The sequence below is a fragment of the Rhineura floridana genome, chromosome 9 (genome assembly GCF_030035675.1).
Source record: "Rhineura floridana isolate rRhiFlo1 chromosome 9, rRhiFlo1.hap2, whole genome shotgun sequence".
Classification (NCBI taxonomy): Eukaryota; Metazoa; Chordata; class Lepidosauria; order Squamata; family Rhineuridae; genus Rhineura; species Rhineura floridana.
The window spans coordinates 124665918-124676444 of record NC_084488.1 but is presented as its reverse complement, the minus strand read 5'-3'; positions in this window follow the sequence as shown (position 1 = coordinate 124676444).

The window sequence follows — 10527 nt, the reverse complement described above, 5'->3', positions numbered from 1 at the left end:
GCCCTTGGAGAGTCTGGTGAGACGCGAGCAAGCCAGAGCCCAGCTCTGAAGTTTTTATACCAGATCTGTCTGACTGAGACCGGCAGTACTGCTCTGCCCTGCCTCCTGTATGTTTTCCCTGCACACAGAAAAATGTGTTGCCTGTAAACTGTCAGGCAGCTGCAGGTTTGAGCTGCACGTTGCAAAGGTCTCACCGAAAAATCTGGGGTGTGCGAGACTTTTCCCAGCAGCAATATTCTCACTGCCGTGTATGCTTTTGGGAGTGAGTTACAGCTGTTTTCTTTGCCAGGTTGACAGCGTCCCTTTGCACCAAGCACTGAGAGTACATGAAGGATCCATGTAAATGAAAAGGACACCTGATCCAACTGTTTCCACCCAGGAGGACAGTATCTACCCTCCATGCCCAAACCATTGACAGGGTCAATATATATCATTCCAGGGGAAACAGTAGCAAACTACTGCTGGATCTTCCAGCATTAATTTTACATCAAACTATCACTAGAAGCGCCATTTAAAATTTCACTGGGGGCACAGTTCATCCACTAATGGGGAAGGAGTTCAAGTAGAGTTGGAAGGTAAACTTGGTTATATTCAAGATTAGCTAACACACACTACAGTGTATTTTAGGAGCCATTTGTTGGGGTCACTTCTTTATATCTACTACTTAGAGTTGCCAGCTTACCAACCATTGTGTGCTTCTATGCTTCTAACAGCTATTTGATGTGCAGACATGACTAGGTGATCCAGGCTATAAAAGCTTCCCCTACTGATTGCTACAGATCCAGATGCTGTTAAAGACATAAGAGAAGATCAGGCTCTTCTTCTGATCAGCTGGCAATCCTGCCCTTAACTATGTTATCAAGACTCTCCCCTCACTCTTCGTTTTTTAAGCAAAGGGATTTGCACCAATACAAGTCCACTTTATTGCAAATACCAGCAATTACCCACACTACGGATTCCTTACTTGGGAGTGCAAGGAACTCTGTACATGCTCAGCAGCAATCTTCTTCATTCTCACTGAGCCACTGTGCTCATCTTGCTAAGGTGGCTGCATTCTTAAAAAGGATCAAGTTTTGAATGGAGAAGTTTTATTGCAAACTTTGAAACACACAAACAGAAATATACACAAACAGTCTTGTCGGAAGGACTGAACATCTGTATAATATCATGTCCAGCTCTCTTTTCTTTGGAATCCCCACAACATTGGGTACCTGAAGTGTTTTTCCTGCTCACTTACAAACATGGGTCACAATCTTCCAGGAAGATCTCCAATCTGCACCAGCCCTGTTGAAATGAACTGCTATGCTCTTGCATAATGCCCATTCATATCAGTGGAGATTTCCAGAGACAGACAGGATTGTGCCTGATGGGTCAGAGAGCTTCGGCTATGGGGTGGTATACAAATGTAATAAATAAATGAATAAATAAATAGATCTGTCCATCTTCCACTCTGTCCTCCTCTAATGGCATCTAAAATAGGGACGCTGCTCTCTCTACAAGTGGTAGCTGCTGTCGTCCATTGGAACTGGTGAGACAGAAGAAGGAAGGGAACCAGGAGTAGGTGGAGCATAGGCAGTGACAGGCAGGCCCAGAGCCAATGACAGGCAGAGCCAACTACTTCTAGTTTTGCCCCCTCCTCCCTCCTCCTCCTCCCTGCTGAGTTCTGCAAGGGGCAGCAAAGAGGCGAGGGAGCTGGAAGCTGACAGCCAAGCCCACCCAATGGGCTGGTTGTAAGTAGGAAGGCAGGCAGGTGGGGGCTGGCAGAGGACTGAGGTTGTCGGGGCAGTGCCCATGTGCCCAAATAGACCAGCCACTACTGCAGGGCTCCCTATCCCCGCTGTGAGACTACTTTCCCTCATGTTGCCTTCAACAAAATAGGTACTGTTTACACTTTCAACAACCAAAGTTGATTACGTTGTCAAAGAACGATTAGCACTGAAAGAGTTTCCTCCTTGAAAACACAACTTTGCTTGAAGTGACTGATCTTTGCTTGAAGGGTGAACCCCAACCCCTCCCTGCCCTCGACAAATTATATTCCACCTTTCTGCCATCACAGAGCACAAGGTGGCATCTGTGGGGTGTCTAGCAGGTCTCCCATCCAGACACTGGCTGGACAAGCCTGGCCTGGCCGGGTTAAACCTGTCAGACCTGTTTAACTGGGGAGAGGCGGGCAACAGTGTGGCCCAAACGATGGCTGCCTGTCTGCATCATGGTTCCTCTTCCTCTTCCTCTTCCCTGGCTCTTCAGGCAGGCTTTTGGGGTGAGTTAGGTTTTATTATCATTGTTTGAGATTTTTAATGCTCCAATGTAATTTGTATGTTTTTATGTTGTACATCGCCCAGAGTGGCTGGATAACTAGCCAGATGGGCGACTAAGAAATTTAATAAATAAATAAATAAATATTCCGACTCTGTTACAGTTCCTGTTCCTTTTCCTATTCCTCTGATTGTAGTTTGTTTTAGACTGTTTTCACTATTGTATTTTACGTGGTCGTAACCTGCCCTGGGACAACAGGGTGAAGGGCGGGTAAGAAATCAAATCATAACCATAAACCTAAACAGCAATGCCTCTTTCAAGCCACTTTCAACTCTCTCCAGGTTTTCAAAAGAATAAAAAGCCCTTGAAACCTATTTTACCATACGTGAAAGTGGGTACATATTGTGAGTGGCCCTTCCTTTAACAAATTGCTTTGAACTTGAACTCTCCCCCCCTGCTGCCAAATGCCATCTGTCTCCACGATAATTTCAGAATATGTCTTGTTTAGGGTTAGGGTTAGCCTTTGCCAACCGGGCGCCCTCCAGAAGTTTTGGACTACAACTCCCATCAGCCCCAGCCAGTGCATGCTGCCTGGGGCTGATGGGAGTTGTGTTCCAAAATAGATCAAGGGCATAAGTTGGCAAAGGCTGATTTAGAGCAACACTCAACGTTCTTCTTCAACTGCGCATTGCCAAGGAAGACTGGGACTTGTATGCAAGCTGTTTTTCATGGAAGCATGTCAACCTTTCCTCATCTTCTTTTTGAAGAACCCCTGAAAACCTTCCAAGGGACCCACAGTTTCTCAGAAACACCATTTCAAAAAGTATTACTAGGTGGGACTGAATCTTTTAGAATAAAAGCTGGCAGCATCAGAACTGGATGCATAATCACTGCTGTAGCCTTTCTTGCATAGGGTTGATCCTTTCCTCCTCCTTCAGTATAAAGGGGATCTCTTAGTGTATGTTATGAGAGCCAGTGTGGCGTAGTGGTTATGGTGCTGGACTACAACCTGGGAGACCAGGGTTCGAATCCCCACACAGCCGTGAAGCTCCCTGGGTGGCCTTGGGCCAGTCACTGCCTCTCAACCTCAGAGAAAGGCAATGGTAAACCCCCTCTGAATACCGCTTACCATGAAAACCCTGTTCATAGGGTCTCCATAAGTCGGAATCGACTTGAAGGCATTTCCATTTCCATTTAGTGTATCTTAAGGGTTGCATTAGCCCTTTGACACACAATAAGGAGGGCATCTTTGCCCAGGAATCTTCTTCCATACATAGCTTTGCTTTTAGCACCTCTTTCAGTGAGCTGCCCCGTTCTGCTTTAGAAGAGGAACAGGCTGCCCACGCAGCCATGAAGAAACTTGAACCTCTAGCTAGACCACCAAAGCATTGTGCTAAGTGGCTTGCAAGTACAGAGTTCGCTTTCTGCCTTGTTCCCAAGAGGGGTACTCTTGTTAACTCTCCCTGCTGCTTTCTGCTTTCTGTTAAATGGTCAGCTGACTGCAAGTGCAACCATCTTTTTTTTCTTTTGCAAAACACCAAACAGAGATAGTTTGGCAGAACCCAAAAGGTTTGTGGCTTCTGAGGCCGGTTAAAAATTCATAGAATTTCCAGGCAAGAATGACAAGAGAACACCTTTCTCTGCCCCGTGTTTGAAAAGGCCAGGGCATTTCCTGAAACTATTACCATGTCAAAACTTGTGTTTCACTGAGACAGAGGTTGGCAGACTGGTCTTACAAAACAGGGGGACCAAAAGAAAGAGATATCTTTTGTTGGGCAATGCTTCTTCAAATACTGCAAGCTTTAAAAGTACCAATAAAAAAGTAGCTAATTCAGGGCTGCTTCACATGTCATGTAATTCCTTCAAAGAAGGCACATCTGTGTAAGAAAAAAATGCAAGCCATGTGAAGATTGTAATGCATGATTATTACAGAAGCAGAGTTTCAACTCCCTGCGCATGCATGCAGGGATGTCATGGTTGCTTTCTTGTGGCTTTAGTGTGCCAACTGTTGTTTGTCTCAGCTGGTAAGGAGCACGGAGATAGGAGAGGCCAGCAAATCCACTTGCACGCCTCTCTCTAGTAGCCCTACCGACCTTGAGGCCTTTATTTATTTATTTATTACATTTGTATATCGGCCCATAGCCGAAGCTCTCTGGGCGGTTTACAACAATTAAAAACATTAAAAACAAATATACAAATTTAAAAACACATTTTTAAAAAACAGTTTAAAAACACATGCTCAAATGCCTGGGAGAAGAGGAAAGTCTTGACCTGGCGCCAAAAAGATAACAGTGTTGGCGCCAGGTGTACCTCGTCAGTGAACTGGTAGTCGTAGGAAACACCAGCAGCATCTCACTGCATGGCTTTCAACCCAGAGATTGTTATTTAAGGACTGCTGCCGCCCCAAAGAGAAGATATGAAGCAGATGATCCCTTTGGAGTAACCCCTTTGGAGTCTCCAGGGGTACCAAACCACCCTCTTCCTCTTTGTTTTTGCTCTGTTGCTATTGTGGAAAATAGTGGTGGGAGGTTTTTGCTGTTGATGCTTGTAGGCAACAATTCCTGCCACTCAAGGTGAGAACCTGGGTGGGCTGAGAGTGGGGATGAAGGAGTGAAAACCGCAGAGTGAGAGTCTGGTGGCACAGAGGGAGACACTCTTTAGGGGAGAGGCAGAGGGGGAGTGTCCCAGGTGAGAGATAAGGTGGAAACTATTACTATAGCTGTTAATCAGTTGGAGGTCCTGTTTTCTTTACCCAGGTATTAAGACAAATTGGAAATTCTAATGCTTACTTTCACTGCTGTTTAGTTTTTGGTTTTAGTTTCTTTTACAATGGAGGGTTAATTTGCTTATTTTATTTATTGAGCTTGTTTTAACGTCTTCTGTAATTTTTTATTATGGTTAACTTTTCTCTGCATATTTTATTGTTGTTATATTTCATTATTCCCTGTTTTGAAATCAAAATATTCAATGAAGAATGGATTATAAATATGCACAATAAATAAATAAATAAATAACGGCTCTCTGGCACAATTTCACAGCATGTTCAAGCAGCAAAAATGTAAGTGTTCAATGGACACCTGTGATTGTTTATCAGTATGAAGCCATCTTATACCAGGGCTCCCCAATTCTTGTACACACAAGTAAAATATATGCACAAGAGTTGGGGAGTCCTGACCGTTTGTACCTCCCTGTAACATGTACACCTGTTAAACTAAATGTGTGCATCTTCCTCATGCCTTACTGGGTATGCTCGTTTGTACATGGTCATTTATAATGTGCGAAGCTGCCCTCAAGGCATTTGTGCCAGAGGAAGGCAGAAGGATGAAGGAAGATGAACACAAGAACATAAGAAGAGTCCTGCAGCTGGATTGGGCCAAAGGGGGCCCATCTTTAGTCCAGCAACATGTTCTCACAGTGGCCAACCAGATGCCCCAATGGGAAGCCCGCAAGCAGGACCTGAATGCAAGAGCAGCGCTGTCCCCACTTCAAATTCCCAGAAACTGGTATTCAGAGACAAACTGGCTCTGACAGTGGAGTTAGAACACAGCCATCATGGCTAGTAGCCATTGATATACTCCATGAATTTGTATTTTAATCCTAAAACCATCCAAATTGGTGGCTATCGCTACCTCTTGTGGGAGTGAATTCCATCGTTTAGCTATGTGCTGAGTGAAGAAGGACTTCCTTTAGTTTGTCCTGAAACAGTTTCATTGGATATCCACAAGTTCTAGGGCTCATCTACACAGTGGTTTAGTGTGTGTTTGATGCCACTCACATCTCCTTTTAATTTGCATGGTTCACATGGCAGAGCTTGGAAAAGTTACTTTTTTGAACTACAACTCCCATCAGCCCCAGCCAGCATGGCCCCTGGATTGGGCTGATGGGAGCTGTAGTTCAAAAAAGTAACTTTTCCAAGTTCTGCATTACTGGCAAACAGAAGCTATCATGCAGTTTCCCCCCTATAAATCCATACTAACCCAATCCGCCGATAATATGAAAAGTTTAGAACAATATGGCTCCACTCCACTCCACATGTCTTTGAAGACAGTTTGCTTTGATGCTTTTTAGTGGGCGAGTGAATCGTCACTTTCTGCAAATCCCCTTTCTCCGCCCACTAATTCTCCCCTGAATTCCATTTTGTTTTTGGTGGTTTATCCAGCAACTTCCAACTGCTCTGTCCTCCCCGCTTCACAGTTTGCCGCAGCCCTCCCTTCCTTCCTCTCTTCCTTCCCAAGTAAACTTCCTTCAATCTTTGTAACTGGCGATGGGAATTGCCATTGGATTTTATCATTCTTTCTCATATTCTCTATCTTTTCAGAGAGAATTTTGAAGTAACATCTGGCTTCCATTTCCCCCCCTAAAAAATCTAAAGTGGATTTTTTTAAAAAAAGTCACCTCATAAATATCAATATCAGTATTGATATTTTGAGAAAATATCAATATTGATATTTTATTTAAAATATCAGTATTATAATTATTTGTTTTTCCAGCGAGGAAAAATTAACTCAGAAACATCAAAAGGCAGAGGAGAAATGGTGCAGATGACCTCACTTCTTTTCAACTGCCAAACTTCAGGAAGTGGTGGGGGCAGGAGGAAGTAGAAATACTGTGCAGGTCAAAAATATTTGCACATGCCCAGTAACTGAGCAACTGGAGGGAGTAAAAATGTAAAATTAGAGGGCGGGGCCACAAGGAAACAGCGACACTAATCCTTTCCAGAGAAACACCTACTTGTGTGGATGGAAAACGATGGATTTGAAGCTACCATTGAACACAAAGTGTGGTCCTTGCAAATCTATTACGATGGTAAAAGCAGCGTATTTGCTAAGAAGAAATGCTCCCATGTGGATAAGTCCTAGTATTATGAGAGAGGGATAATTTTTTTTCTCAATCCACTTTCTCCATGCCATGCATAATCTTATACATCTTTATCATGTTCCCACTTACTCACCTTTTTTCTAAAATAAAAAGCATTATTTTCTATTCATGGCAGGTTTACCCTAACCCTCCCCTCAAAGAAGCACAGGAATATTCCCCAGACTATCACTATTTTGGGGGAGGGATTCAGTCACATGCTGGAAATTTAGCTTTGCACAGTTATAATGGATTAAAATGATCTGATGCTCTCTGGTGCAACAAATCCACTTTTAAAAAAAAGAAAAATGATTTTTATTGTTATTTATTTGCAGGTAGGAAAATGATGGGGAAATGAACTAAAAAGAATGGGATAATAATCAGCTGAAGACATATAAACCCCATTAAAACAAATTAGGATGAATGTTCAATGAAGAGCAGACAATTGTATGAGTTCTGTGTAAGCTTTGGGCTAGCAAATCAACAAATGCTCAGCAAACAGGTCATCTGCAGGAGCCCAGTGTCCCCTCTGCTTTATCCTCACAACAACCCTGTGAGGTAGTTAGGCTAAGAGAGTGCAACTGGCCAAAACTAATCCAGTGATGTTCATGGATGAATGCACTTTTTGAAACTGGTTTTAGTCCGACACTCTGCCCACTACAGATCACATGACCAGGAGGATAAGTCTACCATGTGATTTGGCAGAACTCAGGAAGATCTGGGTACTAGTGTGAAGGAGCTTTTTTTCAAATGGAAAAATTTGGTGAACGGCTCTGCCTTGCTGTTCTTTCCACACAGCTTAATTGTTCATCGAAACAAGGCTGTAGACAAAAATACCTTGCTGATCGGTTTAAAAAATGGCACCCAATTAATTGCTCAGTTTATCAAAATATTTTTTTTTTTGCTTTTTAATAATGACATAAAGATATTGAGAATAGTTGCAAACCCCTTAATGGCACGTGCCAAATTTTATAAGGCAAATGTAAAAGACTCTATTGGAGGAGGCTGGCTGTTTCAATTATTTTGACTTTATTTTTGTGTGTTCTGCTAGTTCTGGTTAAAAGTTACTTATAATAACCTGAAACTGGAAACTGGTAGAATGGGATTTTAAATTTAGGTATGTAAGCACCAGTTGAGCTGAACTTATTAATTGGGGGGGGCAGTTGGGTCAACAGCCAGTTTTTAATTAAGTTGGTTTCTGTTGATTTATGCTAATTCATTTCATTGTATTTATCATCTCATTGTATAAGGCCCATCTCCTCTGTTTTAGATTGTAGTGGCCTGTGGTTATAACCAGTGGAGACTGGTGGCTCTGATGTCAGTGGGGCAGTGAATCCACTCTGGGTTTTAGCCCGAACTTTTAAGGAGCTTTCCAATGTGTTGAAAGCAGGCGATATGGGTGGAGTGTTGTATAATGGGAAGATCCAGATAATGACTTAAAATATGCATATAATGTACTGAAATCATTTACACATGCTTAGATTTGCTTAGAAGATGCTTAAGACTTATTGAACTAGTGCATTAAGTTTGCTATAGGTACAAGAGCCAAACAGTAAACCAGGAGTAGTTTGAGGTTGCCCCCCTTTAGAGTTGGAGAAAAACATTAAAAAACAACAACAAGTTTCTCTACCCATTTCTGTACCTCCAGGAAGTCTGGGCACACAGCCAAGATAGTAGATTCAAAATAAACAAGTCTGTGTTAGAACGTAAACAATGAAGAGAACAGGAAATAGTAAGATTTTTTGAATGGCCGGCAGTAACCTGGCCAATTCAACTATGAATTGATATTAATCTATGAGAACATCCAAATTTATTAAACAGAAATTTATGAGAATAAAAAGGTGGTTGTAAGACTGTCCCATCAGAATGTTTATGACAAATCTGTGGGAATGAATTCATGAGAAAAGACCATGGGAACACATCTTCCCAGAGAGGAAAGTGTGCATAAAATGTCAGGTTTCATAGCAGTCAGGGCCCCCTCAGCTCTGCTGGGGTGGGGGGTTGAAGAAAGCAGGAGAACCACCCATCTGTTCCATCCATGATGTCTGATGGGTGATATATCATGACATGTATTCCTAAGTCCTTTGTACTTTGGCTCTATGATATGACTTAGAGTTTAACTCAGTCCTTCACCTATTATAACTTCTTTTAATTAAGACGTGCCTTCAGAGTCTTATATTTTGATGTTAAATGGATAGCCAGCAATTCTTTCGTGCAGATATTTTTCTATTTTCTGTTTCTGCAATGATGACTAAGGCCACCTAGAATGTACTTTCATTAGTTGTACTGTGCAAGATATGAATAAATAGCATATACTGTAAAGACTGTTCTGCTGTCTGAAGTCTGACTCCCAAAGAGAACATTTCTGGTACCTCCCAAGATGCAAGAATTCTTGACTGGGGCCTCCTCTATCTTCCGCCCACACTAGACAACTGCTGTTGATAACCTGGTAGCTTAGGGGACCTAATGTTCGACATCCAAGGGCTCTGTGTAGATATGGGAAAAGGGAGACAGCAAGAACCCTCGACCTGTGCATTCACTGGCAAGGGGGCCGTCTTGCTGGTAACAGATGCAAGATGGTATAGAGGGAAATAGGTTTAATATTTGCAGGTTCGAAGTTCCTGAACTTCTTCGAAGCTTGTATAATTTTTAAACGGTTTTTAGCAGCTCGCTGGGGGTTCAGACAGGGAATCTTCCCCAGACTTACCTGGGCATGCTGGGAACTGAGCCTGAGGCCTTCTGCATGCAAAGCAGGTGTTCTGCCACTGAGCTATAGACCTTCCCCCTTCACATTGTCTACCCAGGAACATTAAGGGGCTGGGTGTCGAATTCAGACTGCCCCTAACAGGTTATCTCACTGTATCCAAGAACAGACACCTTTTAGACCTTGGCAAGGGCAAAGGATTAATGCCCTCTCTCCCCACACAGCAGTCTTGAACCAGCTTCCCTTCTCTCCCCCCCCCATTGCACACCAGGTCTAACCACATGGCAAACATCACAGCCAACGTTGGTTGGTGCCCATTGGGTTTGGTAAGGCAAAGGCAAAGAGACCAACAGAGGTGGAGGAAGGTGGAGCCAGAGATGATGTCAGTGGAGGTACAGCTGTCCCCTGAGTGATTGCAACAAAGGCAAGCTGGTGCGGACTGGTGGAGGGCAGGCTGAGGTTGGTGGGGTGCTGCCCCCTTCGCTATAATGGACCACTGAATCTTGGCTGGCCCTTACAACTTATGCAGATAATCAGCATGCTCGCTTTCCAGGCCCAGGAAGAGTTTAACTTGGATGTGTTTTCAAATATGCAACTCTCACATATATTCTGAGTAGGGTTGCCAGGTTCATGGCCTGAGACTGATCCTGTATCTTTAGGAGAAGAGAAAGTCAGCCAAGTGCAGGTATTCTTGCAATGCTGTAATGGGAAAA